The sequence below is a fragment of the Ictidomys tridecemlineatus genome, chromosome 7, assembly GCF_052094955.1.
Source record: "Ictidomys tridecemlineatus isolate mIctTri1 chromosome 7, mIctTri1.hap1, whole genome shotgun sequence".
NCBI classification, from domain to species: domain Eukaryota; kingdom Metazoa; phylum Chordata; class Mammalia; order Rodentia; family Sciuridae; genus Ictidomys; species Ictidomys tridecemlineatus.
This window is the reverse complement of record NC_135483.1, coordinates 118025335-118047649: the sequence shown is the minus strand read 5'-3', so window position 1 is coordinate 118047649 and position 22315 is coordinate 118025335.

Below are 22315 nucleotides of genomic sequence, written 5' to 3'. Positions count from 1 at the left end.
ATACAGCATGCTGTAATTCAACTGAAAAAGATGTGCAGCCTATTAATCAAGATATTTAAAATAAAAGTAAAAAAAAGAAAAAAAGAAAAAGCAATCCAAAATTTGCAGGTTCTTCTGTGTGCCCCTCCCCTTTTGGTTCATGTGTGTTTTAAAATTTTTCTCACAGTTCTGTTCCTTTAGACTAGTAAACATTCTATTGTTTGTTTACCTCATTACTGAAAAATGATATCTGTAATTTCTTCTAAGTTAGTACTTCTTCACTGAGGTATACATTTTTCTTCAATAAAACACTCAAAAAGTTTAATAAATTAACTTTGTAAACTCACAGAACTTTTCTAAGCAGATTTCACACATCTTCTTTTTTCATCCTTATTTTGTTTCATGGGTAGTTTTAAAATATTATATTCATTTGGAAAGAAGGAAACTGAGGCACATAAAAAGGAAATGATTTTCATAAGACAATAGAACTAATTGATGATTACCTCTTATTATTATTCCACTTAAAGGAAAATATTAAACAGAAAGAATTGTCTGTATATTTAATAACTATTTCAAGGAGGCTATTATTATCTTCATTTTACAGTTAAGGATACTAAAATTTAGAGTTAATTAACTTTTTCAATTATATGTACCTAGCCAGTGATAATGTGAGGTTCTGACCTGGCAAGAGCTAACTAAAGACTGTTCTTCAAATGTTTATAGCTTCTTAGATTGGCCTAGATTTTATATTCTAAATAGTGCTTTTAGCTAGTCTATTTTTTACTGGAGATTATGATCGACAATTAATAGAACTAAATTTAATATAATCACAACAAGTATTTATAAAAATATATAGCTATGCAATTCTTTTACAGATGGTAAAAAAAGTAATATTTCATTTATATTCTAATTGTCACATTAAAATTTTGAGTGGTACTGATAAAGGAGCATTGTGTCTGTTCATACAACTTGACTACTATTATAGAAAAAGGAATAAAGCTAATCAGAATAAGATGTCAAGATAAATTATAGACTTTTTCTTATTAAATATAAATTTTTTAAAGAGAGAGAGGAGAGAATGGTTTAATATTTATTTTTCAATGGACACAACATCTTTATTTTACTTTTATGTGGTGCTGAGGATCGAACCCAGTGTCGCGCACATGCCAGGTGAGCATGTACCTCTTGAGCCACATCCCCAGCCCTAAATATAAATTTTGTGTGCATAGTGTTCCACATAAAGTAAATATAAAACATAACAATGTAATAGCTGTTTCTGATAACTAACCAGATTCAGAAATGATTGATTGTACATGTTATTGATTTTTTTTGTCCCTTTCTCAAATTTATTCTCCATTTTTTTCTGCAAAAATATGCCACAGTTTGGTATTTTATATTGATTTCTTATATGTTTCAAATACGTCTACATTTCAAGAAGCAACATATAGCTTCATATTTTATTTTTCAAAATCACCCTTTTAGGTCGTAAGCACTCAGGGCTTAACTAAGAGTCAGGGTGAACCAGGAAAACATATAAAATAAACCCTCATCAAATGAGCAGCCATCTACTAAGAAGAAGCAGTATTTTGCTAAAGAAGGGAGATCTTGGAGAAAGGATGCATACTGTCACAACCATGTCATTAAAGCTGAAAAATAGGGTGGGACAAGAAAAATGAGAAAATTCTAACTCTATGGCCCCCATTTTTAGTTTGCGCAATAGAATCTTATTTCTTTAGAAATTCAAAGTATGTTTTGTCCCTGAAGATAGTCATAGCAAAACAAACTAGTTAACATCCAATACTAATATCTTGGCAAATTATTCATTTTCAGCCATGATACTATTTGGTCTGTCTGTACTGTCTTACACTTAATGACCAATATTCAATAAAATTATAAAAAAAAATAAGAAGTTATAAATTGAGCTACACATAGGTGTTACCAAGATTTTTCAAATATTAAACTTTAAATTTTCATAAAATATGTATAGCTATGTAATTATTTTACATAGCTATACATTTTTATAAATATATTTATTAAAAATTTTATATAACTATGATTAATATATTAAAGGATCCAATAAAAAGATGTATAATATGCAGAAACAAATGGGAAATTTGAGCATACTGATGAAAATTAGACAAAGAATTAACTGAAAATAATAGAAAAGGTGGAAGAGAACTGCAACAAAAATTGCTTTCTTTTCATTTTTTTAATTTGTTCTAATTACTTATACATGACAGAGGGCATTTTGACACTTCATACATGAATGGAGGGTAAAGTCGTGTTTGTCTGGTTATACATAATATAGAGTTACACAGATCACATAATCATATATGCACATAGGGTAATAATATCTGATTCATTATACTATCATTCTCACTCCCAAATCCCCACCCCTCCCTTCATTCCCATCATTCTAATCCAAAGTCCCTCTGTTCTTCCCTAGACTACCCCTGCTTATTGTGAATTAGCATCCAGATATCAGAGAAAATATTCAGCCTTTGGTTCTTTGGGATTGTCTTATTTTGCTTAGCATGATATTCTCCAGTTCCATCTACTTACCTGAAAATACCATAATTTCATTATTCTGTAAGGCTGAGTAATATTCATTGTGTATATATACCACATTTTCTTTATCCATTCATCTGTTGAAGAGCATCTAGATTGGTTCTCCATAGTTTGACTATTGTGAATAAAGCTGCTACAAACATTGATGTGGCTACATGACTTTAGTATGCTGAATTTAAATCCTTTGGATTTAAAATGAGGAGTGGGTAACAGGGTCAAATGGTGGTTCCATTCCAAATTTTCTAAGGAATCTCCACACCGTTTTCTATAATGGTTGCACCAATTTGCAGTTCTAATAGCAATGTATGAGTGTACATTTTCCCCCACTGTTAGGGTCTGTAAACAAGTCAAGATGGCGCCTGGCATTTTGCCAGAGGGAGTGGTTTGTGAAGTAACGCCAGCGAGCCATTAAGTGTGGAGATTCCTTATTGGTTGACTGCTGTATCTAGTTTATGTTAATTAAGATAAGCTGTGTGGAATGTATATATACCCCTCCTGTCCTACATTAAACGGCTCCCACTCCTGCTGTATCAATGTACACAAGTTGTCTGTCACACACACACACACACAACCCCCCTGTTAGTTTACTGCAGCCGGACTGTAGAACCCCACATTTTCAGCAACATATATTGTTGCTTATGTTCTTGATAACTGCCATTCTGACTGGCGTGAGATGGAATCTCAGTGTAGTTTTGATTTGCATTTCTCTAATTGTTAGAGATGTTGAACATTTTCTCATATATTTGTTGATGGATTATATTTCTTCATCTATGAAAGGTGTCTTCAACTCCTTAGTCCCTTTATTGATTGGATTATTTGGTTCTTTGGTGTTAAGTTTTTGAGTTCTTTATATATACTGGAGAAATATTCTATCAGAGATGCATGTGGTAAAGATTTTCTTCCATTCTGTAGGTTCTCTCTTCACATTCTGGATTGTCTCCTTTGCTGTGAAGAAGCGTTTTAGTTTGATTTTACTCCATTTATTGATTTTTGATTTTAGTTCTTGAGTTTTAGGAGTCTTGTTAAGGAAGTCAGTTCCAAGGCTGACATGTTGGAAATTTGGGCCTACTTTTTCTTTATTAGGCACAGGTCTCTAGTGCCTAAGCTCTTGATCCACTTTGAGTTGATTTTTGTGCAGGGTTAGAAATAGAGATTTAATTTCATTTTGTTAGATGTGAATTTCCAATTTTCCAGCACCATTTATTGAAGAAGCTATCTCTTCTCCAATGTATGTTTTTGGCACCTTTGTCCAGTAGGAGATGACTGTATTTATGTGAGTTTGACTCTGTTTCTTCTATTCTGTACCATTGGTCTATGAATCTGTTTTGGCACCAATATCATGCCATTTTTGTTACCAAGCTCTGTAACATAATTTAAGGTCTGGAATTGTGATGCCTCCTGCTTCACTTTTGTTGCTGCAGGTTGCTTTGACTATTTGGGTCTCTTATTTTTCCATCTGAATTTCATTGATGCTTTTCCTAATCACTTTTAGAGAGTCGACTTTCAAAGAAGGATAATCAAAATTGATAATTAGCTAATAAAGTTGTTTAAACTTAATTGCAAAAGGCAAAATAAAGCAGAGCATTCAAAAAGTCTATTAAATATAAGAAATAAAGCATGATTATTTAGTTATAAATAATATGAAATCGCTAATCATACATAAAATTAGAATCTCTCAAGGAAAATAGAGAAAGAATGTACAAATGAGAGATTTGAGATATAGTAATTTAGAAATTTTCAACACTAATTTGAAAGATATTAAAAGAGTAACCAAGATGATAAGAGACAAACAAGCATGATAATTAGCAAAGTACACACACACACACACAAAAAAAAAACACACACTCCTAAGCATACAATATTTAAATTAATAAAATCAGAAACCATAACAAAAAAGACAAATAAAAAACCTTCTAAGCATCCAGAGAAAACAGAAAGTGATGTGCACAGAACAAAGATAAAAAATACAGCTGGCTTCTCCTGAGAAACTATGCACACTTGAAAGAATAAAATAACACTGTTAAACTATCAAAATGAAAAATAAGTCAATTCAAAATCCCATACTTAAAAAATACATATTTCAAAAATAAAGGACAAATACAGGATGTACTTTCTTTTATTTTGCCGTATATGCCTTATGCTACTTATTTATGATAACTCAGTGTTATGTTTTTAAGAATCTGTTGATATATGTAGCTAGTTTATATATTTATCAATTGCATGGAATTATATTGAATATGTAAAATCAATTTTAAAATCATGTTCATATGATATACATAGATTTGAAAAAAATTAAAGCATTTTTGGGGTCAATTTTAGTGTTTCTCAATAGATTACATGTGATATTTCTTTTATAGAACAAAAATAGGTTTGTAATTTCTAACTAAAGAGTATGTGTTATGACTGAATTTGTGTCACATGCATAGAATCTCAGCTACTCAGGAGGCTGAGATAGAAGGACCACAATTTCAAGGCTAGCCTGGGCAACTTAGTGAAACCCTACTTCAAACTAAAAATAAAAAGAACTGGGGATGTGTCTCAGTGATAACTCACCCTTGGTTCAATATTCATGGTCCAAAAAAAGTATGAATTATGAATTTGTGACTTTAGTAGATATTTAAAAATTGTTTTGCCAAGAATTTAAGCAATTTAACCTTCCACTAACATTGTACAATAGTGTTAGCCCATTATTCTAAATTCTTCTCAAAATGTATAATATGGGATTTTTAAGCTATTTTTAATATCTTTTTAGTTGTTGATGAAGTTTTTTTTAAATTTTATTTATTTATTTATATGTAGTGCTAAGAATCAAAACAAGTGCCTTACATATGCTAGGCAAGCTCTCTATTACTGAGCCACAATTGCAGCCTCCAGGATTTTTAAACTTTTGACAAACTTCTTGAAATACAGCTAAAATTTCACAGCTATTTAAATTATACTTTATACTATATTGATTACTAATGAGGGTTCAGATCTTTTCTATATTGCCATTCAATTTATTCTACTATGAATCAGCTATTTTCATATTTAACCATATTTTCAAATAAGTGTAATAAGTTCTCTGTCTGTGGGAAGTAAGTTGTTATATATTAAGTACATTAATCTTCTGTGTTGTGAATTATTTTCTGTAGTATATCTGTTCACATATTTTGCAAATCTTTTCATGTATGAGATATTTTAGTTTCAATCTAATTCAATTTTTCAATTTCATTCTTCTGGATTTTTGCTTTTTAGGTATTATTTTAAAAATGATCTCTTATAGTCCTATAGATAATTTATTCTTTGGGGTAGGGGCATTTACCAGATTTTGAACTCAGGGGCACTGGACCACTGAACCACATTCCCAGCCCTATTTTGTATTTTATTTAGAGACAGGGTCTCACTGAACTACTTAGCTGCTCTCTTTTGCTGAGGCTGGCTTTGAACTCAGGATCCTCCTGCCTCAGCCTTCAGAGCCACTGGAATTACAGGCGTGCACCACTGTGCCTGGCAACAATTTATTCTCGATGTTTCAAATTTTACCTTCCAAATTTAGATCTTAAATAAATATCTGTAACATTTACTTTTGTATAATATGAAAGACAGTGAGTAAATCTTTATTTTCCCATGGCAAGGTGTTACCACCTTATCAGACCATTTATTGCTTATTCTTCATTTATCATTCAGTTTTATTAATGTGCTCATAAAATATAATAATGTACATATATTTAAATGTCATAAATTATATATATATGTATATTATATTGTATATTCTTTGCATATACACACATTCATGAAGTCATCATTATAACCAAGAAAATGCACTCATCAGTCACCCCAAAATCCTTTATGTCCCTTAGGATTCCCTTACTCTAGATTTTTTCTGCCCACTTTGCCTTTATGCAACCACTTCATATTTTTTCTCTTCTTTAGTTTGTATCTTTTCCTTCATATAAGCCAGTCACACAGCTGTCTGAAGTTGTCCCACATCTCAGTGATACTCTGTTCATTCATTTTCAGTATTTTTTATGTAAGTGTTTCATTTGGGACAATATTTTTTTCTTTATGTGTACTAATATTTTCTCTTTAAATTCTAGTCTGTTTTTAATCTTGTATGCATTTCATCTCAATTATTTTAGTTATCATCTCTAATAATTTTATTTGAGCATATTTCTCTCTCTCTCTCTCTCTCTCTCTCTCTCTCTCTCTCTCTCTCTCCTACAAGGATTGAAATGAGCAAATATCCAAATATCTTTTTCATATTTTTTCTTTTATTTCAAGATAGGATCTCACTAAGTTTTCTATGCTGGCTTCAAGCTTTCAATCCTCCTGCTTCAATCTCCTGAGTCACTGGGATTACAGTTATATGTCACCCCACTACTAGGGGTAAGCTATTTAGGCCTATTTTGTACATCTTTCATATAAGACTTTACAATCTTAAATATCTGGAACATATGATTTATGCAAATGTTTTCATTTAGTAATTAATTTCTGTTAAGTAGTTTTCCTCTTTACTATAGGTCACACTTTTCTTTGCCTTGCACATTCAGCAACTTTTGATTTGGAGTTGAGCAAGGTGTATTTTACGTTGTTGGGTGCTGAGTATTTTTGTATTTCTACAGATATAATTACATTTAATTTTTCTATACAGTTAAATTACTTGCAAATGGTTCTTTCCTTTCAAAGTCTGCATATAAATTTTCTATTAGTGTGGGACAAAACTGAGTTCACCCAGTTGATGTGTGCTTCTTGGAAAAGCTGAAGTAACACAAGTAGTGCAGTGACTGGGATAGTGCAAGTGGAAGCTCTATCCCCTTCTCTAAGTACAAGATTCCCTTGCTTTACATTGCTCTCCCTCTTCCTCATTTTAACATATTACTTTCAGTCAACTTGTCTAGATGTTCTAGACTTATGCCAGCAGAACTTTTACATATATCTAGTATATAAAGTTAAAAGAACAGCAATGTGTGCAACTCTAAGGAGATGGGACATTAACTGTAATTAGAGATGTCTTAGAGACATCTTGTTAACTAGACTGGAGGTTGACAGTCTAGCTATATTGTTGTGTAAAGGCTTTACAGGCATGTGTAACAGCATGGAATCTGAGAAGTCTATATGGATATTTTAAAAGTCTCTCTCTTAGTATGAAAAATAAAAAGACACAGAAAGATAGCGACTTCTTCAAGGTTACATAGTTAATTAAAAGCCAAGCTGCAATTGCAGCAAGGATGAACTCCAACTCCCTAAACATCTCACACTATAACGTAAACTCATGTTGGGTTACATTGAAATATTTCATGCATCTCCCTCATGTTAGTTCCAGTTATATACTTGAGCTAGTTCAAGAAAAGCACATCCATAGATAACCTGATGTGCCTTCAAAATTACTATCATAGCCAGGCAGAGTGGCTATAATCTCAGTGGCCCAGGAGGTGGAGGTAGGAGGATTACAAGTTCAAGGCCAGCGTCAGCAATTTAGCAAGACCCTAAACAACTGTTTCAAATTTTTAAAAAATAAAATAAAAAGGTGTTGGGGATGTGGCTCAATGGTTAAGAGTCCTTGGGTTAAATCCTCAGTGACAACCCTCGTCCCCCAAAAAATGGCTATCCAAAGACATATTACCAGAATACATCAGGGTTCGACAAGTTTTGTTCATAGGAAATCAACATACATATATTTATTTCTAGTATTAAAAATAATCAGATTAATACTGTATATAAAAATGATTGTCATGGGTATGTATTTGTTTACACAAACCAAATATTGTGTTTCTTTCCCAGCAATTTTACATATTTTTTCGAGACTTTTCACTGTGTTTTTTAGCATTATTTTTATTCAAATAAGATATCAGGATACCCCAAAGTTCTCAATATGTTATAATGTGATCTGATAATTTTAAGTGTTCTTACAAGTATCTTATATTTTGGATAATAACATGCTATGATTGATCCAAGATAGTTTTGTTTTATGCTTTCTTACTGCCCAGGAGAAATGGAACCATCCCCTTTCACTCTTAAAAGGAATTCATTTGGAAAATAGATTAAATGGTTATATGTAAGCTTATTTGCCTAATTTTATGTGAGTCACTCTTAACTCAGTTCCCTTCTTATAAACAAGGATACCTTCTGACTCATAAAGACCTTTATTAATCTCCTTTCACCCCACTTTTCCTGTTTTCTACCTTCAATCTCTACTTGTTAGCTGCCTAATTCCTCATTCAGAGCTACTATTTCTCGGTATAAGATCATTCATAAATCATTAGTTCCTATTTTCCCCACAGAGGTTATGTGCTACACTCAAGTCAACAGGTTCATAAAGCTTTATTTGGGATCATTTACATATGTTCTAAAGCCAGGACTTGTGAATACTCTCATAGTACAAAACTGATGTTTTGAGTTCCTGCAGGCTTTGAGTCCTTTCAGAGACACAAATGTTAGATTCTCAATAAGCACTATTAATTATGAGACACTAGGATTTGAATTATTGTCTGCTAGTGCAAACAGATGTAACATCGTTTCTGATTAGCATCCTGTCTCTTATTTCCGTATATATTTCTTAACAGTAAGTTCCATCTCTAAATGTCCATGTTGGCATAAATGGTTAGAAGCTGCCTTCTTATGCAGTACATCTCATAGAATTCTAATGTCCTAACATGTCTTCATACAAGAAACAAAAGAGTATAGGTACTTGGGCTAAGGAAAATTGCTCAGGAGCTAATGAATAAATAATGACACTTCATGAATAATTAAAGATTAACGTTGGATGCCTCAAACAATCTTTATCTGCAAAACAATAAAATCTTTTAATGTGACCATGTGACATGCAGTACAAATAGGAATGGGGTTAATTTTATCCTTCTTGGAAGCATGCACTGCACTCTCAAATTCTGCCTTTGCATGAGGATTTAATATACAGGTATGAACTTAGAAAAATAGGAATTTAAGACTTTGTTAGGAATATATGGTAAAACAGAGACTCTGACATTTATGTTTATTAATCTTAAAGAAAACATATTTTTATTTTAAAGAATTGCATTCTGCTATTTTGACTATCTTTAATAGATTACTATGTAAATGAGAAATATTATGTTTATTACAGATTATATTTTGTGATAATTTACACAAATGAGTAGTGTGTTTACCTAAAAATAATAATAATAGTTTTATTCATAGTGAGAATTTATGATTTAGTAATGTTACAATGACATAGTAACATTCATTCTCAGTCATAGGGCAAGAAAGTTCCGAGTAACAAAATGTCACAGTTCTGCTACTTTCTGAGGTTTGAGTCAATTACTTGACATGCTAAGTTTCACATTACTCAACTGAATATTTGTGATTACATTGATTTAAGTAACACATAAGATTTCTTTCACCTAGAGGATTAGTATAGATTGTTATCTGTTGCTGATAATGAAAGGTAAAGAGAATTTTGTAGTATGGTCTCTAGGAAGTCAAGTGGCATACAGTTCTAAGAAATGATTGTAAAAATTGGGGGCATGGCTCAATGGTAAAGTGTGTGGTTAATATACAGGCTGCCTTGGGTTCAATCTCCAGCACCACCCCAGCATCCACACAAAAAGGAATGATTGTGAAGTATACAGAAATCTTTTTTTTTTTTAGTAAAACAACAAAAGTAACAAATAAAACAAATATGACAATAATAAATATGAAAGTTCAATTTGGAGACTTGTGAGCCTCCACAGGACTTAATAGAATTTTCCTACATTTTTTCATACTTTGCATTCTATTCTAAAAAGACTTGTATAAGTTTGATTGGCCAGAGATGCAAAATTTATGAATTATGTGACTTAGCTGTGTCTAAGTTTCCAAGTCTATAAAAAGTAGTTTATGCTTAAAAAAATACTATCTTCCTAGGGTAACTTACAGACTGAGATAATACATGCAAAACTGTTACTCTAAATATTGATTATTAGTAGTATTTCTGATAAAAAAAACCCCACATCATCCTCTCAAAAAATTACCAGAGTCAAACTCTTAACTCATAATGGAAGTAATATTTCCTATTCATACACAAATCCCCCCAAAAGTAGTCAAAAGAGAAAGTGCAATTTTTTTTTACATAATACATTAGCAAAAAAAAAATAAGTAATTTCTAGTGTTTGCAAAACTACTTAAGAATGGGATTTGGGTACTTGCTAATGAATCATGTATAACTTTTTAAAAATAATTTGATAATTTATATCATGAATCATGTGAATATTCCTATATTTGAACCTAAGGATTCCATCTCCACATATATGTCCAGTGGAAAATAAATAGTAATGATAAAAAACAGTATGGATATATGTATTGATTGAAATAGTCTTTGAAATGATAAAAAAACAATATGCACTTATTTAAGTAATAAAGAAATGGCATCACAACATGATGAACTTGAAGTAAAAGCATTACTTTGTTATCATTTCAGCTCTGGAAATAGGGGTCTGAAAAGTAGTAGCAGTGGATAATATTTGTGGTGCTGCCATTACCCTAACAAGGGTGTGAGTGACTCCTTTTCCTTTTCTGTATCAAGTGAAATAGAGAAAAGTGGTGAAACTTGTTTAGTTGGCCTTATGTCATACCTCTGCATCTGGGGATAAATAGGGATATTATAATAATCTTACTGTAGGTTAACCTCATTTACATATGAATCCTAAGGTCCAGAAAGTTTAATAATTTGCCAGAGTTCATATCAATTTCCTTTTGCAAAACAATACATGAGACATTACTATCATGATCTTACATAATCATATAGTCAAATCATACAGACCTGAGCAGGGAGGGATCTGTCATTCCCTGTTTAAGCAGAACAAGCTTAATCCACCTGACACCAAGGTTTCCTTCAATTCCTGAGAGTTCACAAGAATCACCTCTTTCACTGAAGTCAAGATATAACAAATGTTACCATGAGTGTTTTCATGTAATTCACAAAACCTTGTGGTATTGCTTAAATATTTTGCTTTACATGTTTATTCAAGTGCATGAGTACTATATGATGTTAGAAAAAAAGCTGGTCTTCATTCTTATCTATTTGGTTTACATGAAAACTATAAATTTTAAATCACTTCTGAAAGTTTTTTTCCAGAATATGGAATTGATATAAAGTTGTATATGTTGACAATTATAATCTTTATAAAGTTTTGATGTGTTTTTGGCTTTTTAAACTAACTTGTGGTAGAACTTCAAACTTCATGCCATGTCTCTCATGAAAGAGCTGACAGTTGGTCGGTCTAATAGATAGATGACATAATTGTTTTTGAATCAAGACATGCATTACTAGTTCTATAAGGCAGTAGAATATACCACTTTACTGATTTGTTTTACATTTTTTTCACTTGGAAATTTTCTATTAGTTACATTTCACATTATTTCAAATGGCTTCTCTTAATTATGTCTTATCTTTCTGACTCAATGATTTTCATTCTTTAAAAATACAAGAAAAACTATCTCAATTTTTTACTGAAACAATTTCTTTTTTCCAAGTTCATTAAAATTATTATAAATATCTTTGCATATGGGATCTCCTAATTATGAAGCATAATTTAAAAACTGAGTCACAACAGAATAGAAGTGTGGTTCTAAACTATTCCTCACGATTATTAACTTCAGTCTACCCAATTATTCCATACATGATATTAGATAAATCACTTAACTTTTATAAGTACCATAATACTTGACCTTAAGATGAATAGTTTTAGCAAAAAAATTTTTTATGTTTTCTAAAAACTTTAACCATTTACAAATGTATCACTGAATAATCTCATATGTCAATGTATAAATAATACCTAGATTAGAAACCTGATGCCTGTTCTAGTTTTTCTCCATGTATAGGTGTGTGTGTGTGTTTGTGTGTGTGTGTGTGTGTTTCACATTTTCTTAAATGTCGACTCTCTTTGAATATGAACCTATAAGTGACAACTTTTTCACAACTGTATGCATACAGTATATACACATCTTGTGACAGAGCCTGGACAAAGTAGGTAAATAAATTATAAATGTAGATGCACATATATTTTAGAGATTGATATGTAAGTATGTACACACAGAATGTTTGTGGATTAACCATAAGCCCTTATGTTCTTCTCTTAACATTTTCCTAAAATTTATATATTCAAAATCATAACATGACATCCATTTTTAAAGGTATACAGAACTGGAAAACATCATGCTAAGTGAGGTAAGCCAGACTCAGAAAGCAATGGGTCATTGGTTTTGTCTCATATGTGGAAGCTATAGAAGAAAAAAGAAAGGGCTTCATGAAAATAGAATAGGGTATAGTAGAGGAAGAGGATGGGGGAAGGCTGAGGGGAGGGGAAAGAGAGGTTCAGGGAAATGAAATGGGCCAATTTATGTTATGTGCATGTACAAATAAATCAGTAAATTTCCACTATTATGTATAATACATCTATAAATTTTTTTTAAAAAATCTATCTTCCTCAAAAATTGGTGTGCAGAAGTCAGCAAAGCAGTGTTAGTAGGAAATAAAAAGCTGGCAGGTCAGTGGGAATTTTTGCAATTTTTACTACAAAGCAGATAAAATGTAATTGCCTCTTACAGGAATGGTTTTGCTCCTTCACATGAAGATGTAAAAATTTTACAGTGAAAATCTATTTGTGCAATGTAAGCCAGAACAATGTCACTTATTTAAACTGCACTGGAATTATTTTCAGTTAAATACATACTTTTTGAGATGGCTTTCTATAGGAGCAAATAAAGTCAAATGTAGAATTGAGCTGAAACATATTTTTAATAGCTAAACCTTCACATAGTAAGAGGGAGAAATTGAGAAACCACCCATAACTATCTTATAAAAATTACAGTAGGAAATAAAAAAAGAATAAATTTCCAGTTGTTAATTTTCATACAGTCATTACAAATTTATCCAGAAATGCTAGGGCTTTTGGTGTGGAAAAAGAAAAAGAAAATTCTTGGAGACTGGGAGCAAGTTCTCAACTGGTTGCATGTGTGTGGTGGTGTAGCACTGCTGATCGCTGAGATTTAATACTTCATTTTTGCTATAATTAGTCATTTATTTTAAACTTTTTTGGTAGCAATCTTATATAGTTATTTAAAAATTAAAGTAGCTATATATAATAATAATTGTTAGCATGATGGCTAATTGCATGGATCAACTTGGTTAGGTGATGGAATCCAACACTTAGTAAAAAACCAATGTAGAAGTTCTTAGAAAGTTATTTTTTACAGGACATTAACACTTAAATCAGTAGAATTTGAATAAAGAATATTTTTCTTCATAAGGATGTGGCTTGCATGAAATTATCTGTAGGAGACTGTGGCCCTCTGAAAAAGAGGGAATTCTCTTTCTAGACTGCCTCTAACTTTGAACTGACCCAATAGCTATTTGCTAGGTCTCCAGTATGCAAATCTTTAACTTTGCAAGGTTCTGCTATTGTGTGAGGCAATTCCTTAAAATGTCTCTCTTTCTCTCCCTTTCTATATATAATCCACTCAGTTAACATAAACAGTTAACATAACTGTTACTCTGCAGTATTCTATCTAATAAAGCCATAAACAAATTTTCAGGAAAAAATACTTGTGCCACATTGTTAGGAATGACAGCCCCAGCTTGATAAACTCAAGGAGTCTACAGGACAGGGTCTTTCCTGGGAGACACCTTATGTCACTCCTTGCAGATGGACCTTCAGATGGAGCAGCAGCCTGGCTCCTTATAATTGCCCTAATGAGCCCAGGGCAGAGCATAAGCTCAATAGCAGTTAGGACTCAGTTATTTAGAGATTTACGAACCATAGTTTTACACCTTGAACACTATTGAGGGTAAAATGGGCAATTATTAAGGAATGTGGAACTTTAATGTGACCCAAACCATTGAGTAATTACTTAGCTTCTGACTTTTGGGTGGTCTTCATGAAAGGTCCTAAGGTGAATGGCTAGCAAAAAAACTAAAAAAAAAAAAAAAAAAAAGTTAAAATGGTTTGGGGTACCAGGAAATAAAGAGCATAAGGTCTTTTTACTAGTGTATAAACAAATCGATTAAAAACAAATTCCCCAAGATAAAACATGTTAAAGTAAAATTTTCTGCCATACCTTTTCTCCTTTCATGTGTCCAAAATTTTAAAATCTTAAGCATTTTCTGTTTTTATTTCTTTTATCGGATACAAAAATAACTCTAAATCTATTTGTTTATTTCTAAATCCTAGTTAATGTTACCAATTGTCTACATGGAAGATAAGGAATTGAAATATGTTCCTTCCCACTTCTCCATTATTTCATGTTTGGTCAGTTATATAACTATTATTAACTATAGTTACTCTGTATTTTAAGACAAAAGTCAAATCTCCTTCTTTTTGGTTTTCATGGATCTGTCAGCTGTCTATATTCTCCTTTTATCCCAGACATATTTCAGTTATCTTGATTTTACTATTATGTTTTATGATATTTGTAGTTTTGTTAGTCTCTAAACACACAGACACAAAAAACCCCCAATGTACATTATATTTTATTGTTCTACATGTCATTCAGGAAATGATCAAATAAGATAAAATACTTTTTGGGCTGGGGATGTGGCTCAAGAGGTAGTGCGCTCGTCTGCATGCGTGCAGCCCGGGTTTGATCCTCAGCACCACATACAAAGATGTTGTGTCTGCCGAAAACTAAAAAATAAATATTAAAATTCTCTCTCTCTCGCTCTCTCTCTCTTAAAAAAAGTGCCATATTTTCATTTGATAAATTCTGTACAAGTTTAAATGTAATTTTAATCATTCTTTCTCTGTGTAGTTTTTAAGTATAGAATTTATTGCAAAAGGATGCTAAAGAGACATTTGAGAACAGAAGTTTAATCTTTTATGAAAACAACTAGTTAATGAGTTTGATACAATTAAAGTACTTATATTAGGTTTTCTCTCAACCAGACCTAAGAAAAAGCAAAGAGAAATGAACATGGAGACTCCCATGATTTTTTTTTTGACAATAAAATTTGTTCTGCTTTTGAGAAAATTAAACTAGAAATTTTTTAAAAGACTGGTTAATTTGGAATTATCTTTCAGTTTTAGCATGTTGCAAACTAATTTCTATTGGGTACTCTCTAAAATCTTTTGTTCTTCATTAAACTTCACATTTAAGGTTCAAGTCCAAACCAGCGTACATAAAAGAAATAATCACTTCCCAAATATGTTTTCCACTGAATTCCTTTTCATCTTAGCTTACAATGAGTTCAGGAAATTATGGCCCAATATTGATAGAAAACATATAAAATGTGCTAAAATAGATGTTAATGAGTTTTCCTAGTCCTGGTATTTACAGGAAACATTAAAATGATAGCAAGAACTAGACTACAGTTTACACATACAATAAAAATAGTGTTTTGAACATAAAAATTTACTAAATAACACATAATTCAGTATGGTATCATTTTGGATAGTATAAACATTTCATAGCCTCTCAACATGCTGTGACTATAGTCTGTAATACAGTGTCATTTTCCTCTGTCAATAATTTAATTTAAATTATTTGTAACCAGGGACTATGAAGTATTGATCAGCTTGTCATAGGAAATATACATTTATATACAAAAAATACACAGACTTATATATTAAATACTTATATATGTATATATGATTTAGGTTATTATATTATTTTGTTTTCCAAAACTCACATCCCTAAATAATTTTGCAGTATTATTTATATAATAATAACAACTAAAATATCATCTGCTGTGGTGCCTAAAAAATATATATATATTTTACATTTATTAAGAATCTTACTTTTCTTGATTTAATTCCTTAATATTATTTCTTAAATAGTTTCCTACAAATTTAATACTTTTTTTCTGGTACACTGTAAATTGCTTATTCAGTCAGTATATATAATGCATTTATTCCTTCTAAATTGATATCATGACAATATCTTGGAGACCTTCTGGAATGCTGTCCTCAGTGACAAATGAGGCACTACAAAATATGGGAGGATGTTTGTCACTTTAGTCACTAAACACTATGGATGGGATCCAAGTCTTACCAAATCCCACACTGTGGCTAATGGTTCCACTGAGATTCCTTTTAATCAGCTCTGTTGGCATATACAAAATTAGTCTATGAAAATTCACTCAGAAATGTGTGTTCATTGTCTAAAACAAATGTAAATGGAAGCTGTAGTGTCCATGGTCATTGCCAGTCAGCCTCCTTCTACCAAAGCACTTCTGGAGCATCAATACTTGGCCTACAGTAATTCATAAAAAAATTGAGGAAAACAAGTTCTGTTCAAAAGCATTCCTAAGTCACCCACCACTTTCTGTAAATTTTGTTTTCTTTTCCCCCTATTAAAGATATACTACAAAATAATTAACCTGAAACAGTAGGTAAAATTGACAGTCCTGCAATTTCATAGCATATGAGGTAACAGCCTCACAGAAAGTGCTTCCCTGCTTTGGGCCAAGTTTTTATCTTAGCAATGGCTCCCCCCACTTTTAAATTCCTTGTTTTGCTATAGATGATGGTACAAAATGTTTTACTTGCACCTTTTTAGAAATTCTTTTTTAAAGAACTTCATTTTCTTTCATTTTTAAAGAGTTTCATGTATAAAATTTGAGGTCTTAAAAGACACATTGTCATTTGATCATTTCAGTCTTTAAGAAGTTAGATTTTTGCATTCTCTGTAACAATTATCTCACAGTAATATTTTATTTTATTTGCTAGATGTAATACTTCTAGTTCTTAAATAATATGGTTTTACCGTGTTTTGAATGATAGAATACTATAAATTTAAATAAAACTTTCTTAAGTTAATAATTTAGGAATTCTAACTCTGTATTTATCTAACTTTGATTGTTTCTATTTATCCATATAATTATAGTTTTATAAGGTCAGAGAAACATTTCCAAGGCTGTAACCAATGTATAGCACATCTTGGTTTGCATTTGATGAAACAAAGTCTAAAATAAATTCTCCTTTTTATTCTTTATCTTTATCCTTTGAAGATTAAGTACAAACATTAAATTGATAAAAAGCTATCACTATTTTTTATTAGGCCCTGACTTCCTTAATAAGACTCCTATAGTGTAAGAATTAAAATAAAGAATCAATAAATGGAATGGATTCAAACTAAAAAGCTTCGTAGCAAAAGAAACCATCCATGAGGTGAATATAGAACCTACAGAATGGGAGCAAATTTTTACCATACACACATCAGATAGAGCACTAAACTCTAGGATGTGTAAAGAACTAAAAAAATCCTAACACCAATAAATCAAATAACCAGTCAATAAATGACCAAGGAACTGAACAATTTTCAGAAGATAAACAATTAATCATCAAATATATGAAAAAGTCTTCAACATCTCTAAAAATTAGAGAAATGAAAATCAAAACTACTCTAAGATTTCATTTCACTCCAGTTAGAATGGCAGTTATTAGAAATAAAAATAACAATAAGTGTTGGTGAGGAAGTGGGGGAAAAGGCACATTCATACACTGCTGTTGGGACTGCAAATTGATGCAGCCAATATGGAAAGAAGTATGGAGATTCCTTGGAAAGCTAGGAATGGAACTACCATTTGACCCAGCTATACCACTCCTTGGTCTATACCCAAAGGACTAAAAAAACAGCATACTACAGGGACACAATCACATCAATGTTTATAGCAGCACAATTCACAATAGCTAAACTGTGGAACCAACCTAGATGCCCCTCAGTAGATTAATGTATTAAGAAACTGTATATATATATATATATATATATATATATATACATACACACACACACATACATATAAACACACAATGTAATATTACTCAGCATTAAAAGAGAACAAAATCATGGCATTTGCAAGTAAATGGATGGAGATGGAGAATATAATGCTGAGTGAAGTTAGCCAATCCCATAAAACCAAATACTGAATGTTTTCTCTGATATAAGGAGACTGATTAATAATGGGAATGGGAGGGGGAGCATGGGAGGAATATAAGAACTCTAGATAGAGCAAAGGAAAGGGAGAGGAAGAGAGGAGGAATGGGGTTAAGAAAGGCAGTGGAATGAGATGGACATCATTACTCTAACTACATGTATGAAGAAACAAATGTGTGAGTCTAAGTTGTGTACAACCAAAAATGTGAAAAACTGTGCTCTATATGTGTAATATGAATCATAATGCATTCTGCTGTCATATATAACAAATTCGAATACATTTAAAAGATAAGAATAAAAAAATCAAAAAGACCAAGTACAAACATTAAATTAATAAAAAGCTTGATTTTTTGTCTTGATTTCTATATTTAATATTATCATACTTACCTATTACACATGTATATGCTTTATTGTGTTTTAATAATCTGTTCTTTTCATGTTTATGTATGCTATAATACTTATTCTTTGCTAATGATACTCTTAGATATCTTAAATATGAGCTTAGGATAGATATATTATGGTATTTTATTCTGAATCCCCCTATATACCCAAATGTGATATTTTCTCAAGTATGCATTATTTTAAGAGCTTTGTAAATGTTTTTTTAATGTGATATGTTTTAGATGTTTTCTATTATTATTCAATTCATCAATTTTAAAATAAACTATTGGTAAAAAATTAAACCATTTTCTATTTATTTTGTATTGCTAGTTGTATTACCATATCTTAAACAAATAAATTAAGACATTCTTGGTTTTGTATTATTTTATATCAGAATTCAAGTTTATTTCATTGGTAGACCTAAGACCAATTATAATATTCTTTCCAAAGTGATATACTAATATTGTTTTCCTGGTTTGGTCTTTTTACTCGTGAAAATTTGCCTAATGGTGATGATACAAGTTTAAACATTGTGAGATAAATAAAAAGAAGAATTATTCGTGATAACAGTTCTACACGTCACTGGTAATTACCAGCTATGTTTATATTTGACTTAAATCTGTAAATGAAAATATTCAGCCTATTGTCTAAGAATCTGAAAAATATCATTTATACTCATGGAAACACATCACTTAAAAATGAAAATCTAGTTAGTGATTTCACCTAGAGAACAGTGGTACCCAGATTTATATTCATGTACTGTTTACCTGAGATCAATCACTGAGCCACATAGCAATTAACTCATTGTATTAGGTGGCGATTCACAAGAAAATGTCCTATGAATTCAAAATTATCCTTGAAACAACACTGTAATCCCAGGACTCTGGCAGCTGAGGTAGAAGGATCAGATGTTGGAGGCTAGCCTCAACAACTGAGCAAGACTCTCTCAAAATATAATGTTGTTGTTGTTGTTGATGATGATGATGATGATAATTATAATTATAATGATAATAATAATAATTACTTAGGATATGAGAAAGACATTCCACAGTGGCTAAATGTTGACTTATAACTCCATGTCCCAGAGATGGAAATCAGATATTTCTAAAATGCAACACTGGAATCTGAATCATTCTATAAATTGCTATGAAATTATGTCATATGCTTCCTTTTTCCTTGATCTTTAAATGTCATAGAAAAGCATGGCATTTCTCAGCCTTCTTTTATTTATTCTCCTCTAAGAAGGTCATTTTATTGAATCCTTTCCATTGACCTTTAGTGTGTATACTTTTTATTTGTTTATGTGCTGCATGTTTATCTGGAATTTTTACATTTAAAAAATGAGATCTTCCTCAACCCTTGAAGAACTAATTATTGCCCTATTCATGACATCATCACCACTTTTGAAAAATAACTCTAAATGTTAAAATTAAATTTAGTTTTGTATGTCATCAAAGTTATGTGTGTTTATCCAAAAGCATATACATATATATACATACATATATATAATTTTCTATATATAAAGAAAAATTTATATATTATTGTTAAGATTTTTTACAAATCAAATACTCAGCCTAAAATATATTTTCTATAGGATTTTCACAAATTTCTATAACATCTGGTTCCATTTTTGAATGATGTGCAGAAAGGCAAAAACATCCAACTCTGAAAACTAAAGCTAGCTGTTATTTCTCTATTAAATATTTCCAAATAAGGATTTGTTCCAACTTGGCTATGAAAATGGATGCTGGGTGGTTCTGATTTGAGACACGCATGGGTTTAGTTGCTGACTTTCCCATTTTCTTCCACCAGTGAAATCTGTTTGACTCCATACCCACAGCAAAGAAAAGGGGAGTTTGATGGAAGTTTAAATCCAGAAGACAGCTAGTATCAGTTCTGATGAAGATAAATGTGTCACGTGATATAGACAGGAAAGTCGATAATTACTTCATATTGGGAAGATCAGATTTCTGCAGTTCCAAAGTCTGAGACAGGCAGACTGTGGTTGTATCATTAACTGGAAAATTCTTTAGTTGGGGAATGGGGTCAGAAATAATCTCTTACTGTGGTTAGTGCAAGACAGCACTAGAGAGGCCCTGACATAATACTTAGTGAGGAAAATGATCATTTGAAAAGTGAGCAGTCAGTCCCTATCATACTCAGAGAGCCACTTCAAATACAACCTCATGTCATTTTTCATATATACGTTCTTCCCAAAATAATTAACTTTAAAATGTAAAATATAGTCAAAAATGTTTTAACTTATTTGTGCCTCTTTCATATTTTCAGAAACCATCTGTAATTTCCAATTTTATTAACATGTTTGACTGAGAGATATTTGATAGGACTTAAATACATAGTTAAGTCATGCTTAATGCTGAATTAAACTTCTAATGGTCAATAGTGAAACAGAGTGATAAAATTTATTGGGAATCAATAAAATCAGCATTGACCAATTGCTCATGGTAAACCAGAACTTCAATTCTTAACTCTTTTATATTAAGTCAATTAACAAATATTAATTGAGCAACTCTATCATAACAGAACAGAACTCCTGTTTGCTCACATATGTCTTTTTGCAGAAATATTGGGAGGACCCTTCCCCTGTCCATCTGCTATGGCAGCTAGGAGAGGAGGAGCGGGCCACTACCATGCAAGGGCAAGGCAGAACTGGGACAGAGGCAAATACAAAGGAAAATTAAGTTTGTTTTTTAAGAGCATTTCCCCATGATTCTCACCTGTTTCCTGACCTCTTTTCATGTCTGCCTGTAGCTTTCTCAGAAAAGAGTTTGAAAAGCATTCTACTGTTAGAAAAATCTTATGATAGGAGCACTTCACTTATGACAGGAATTAGTCAATTGAGAGTATGATTTAAGTTGACACAACTTAAATTGAAACATATATTTTCATTAAAACAATAGTTATGGTACAGATTAAGTATATAATTTTTGATATATTAATTGTCCATTATATACAGAAATGATTTTTAAATCACTCAAATTCACATTGCAACATTAGCAAGTTAATAAATGGAGACAAGCCTTGAAAAAGGGAACCTTTGCCTCATTTATTTTCTAGAATGCTCTGGTTATTGAGATCTACAATTGGAGAGGGCAAATATAGAATAAAATACCTACACCTTGGATAATAACATTTGCATTTAAAATTAGGCTTAGACCATGTAGTAATTATGTCAACTTTTATCTGTTAAAATACATATTCCTTCTTTTCTTCATTGGAAAAAGTAAAACAAGTAAAGGGGATAATGTAACTTACGTCACTGGATTTTTATGAGAAAAATATTATACAGATATAAAAACATCATAAAGTAATATATAGCCAGAGTAGTGAAAAGAGTTTCATAATAAAGTCTGGACCAATCTGGCAAAACGACTGTTATTAAATAATTATATTTAGCAGATATAAACAGACATTTTAATTCTTGGTTAGTGCCTATATTTATTTACTCTATTCATCCATGTGTCCATCTCACAACTATTTAGAGAGTACCATGGATGTGGTCTAG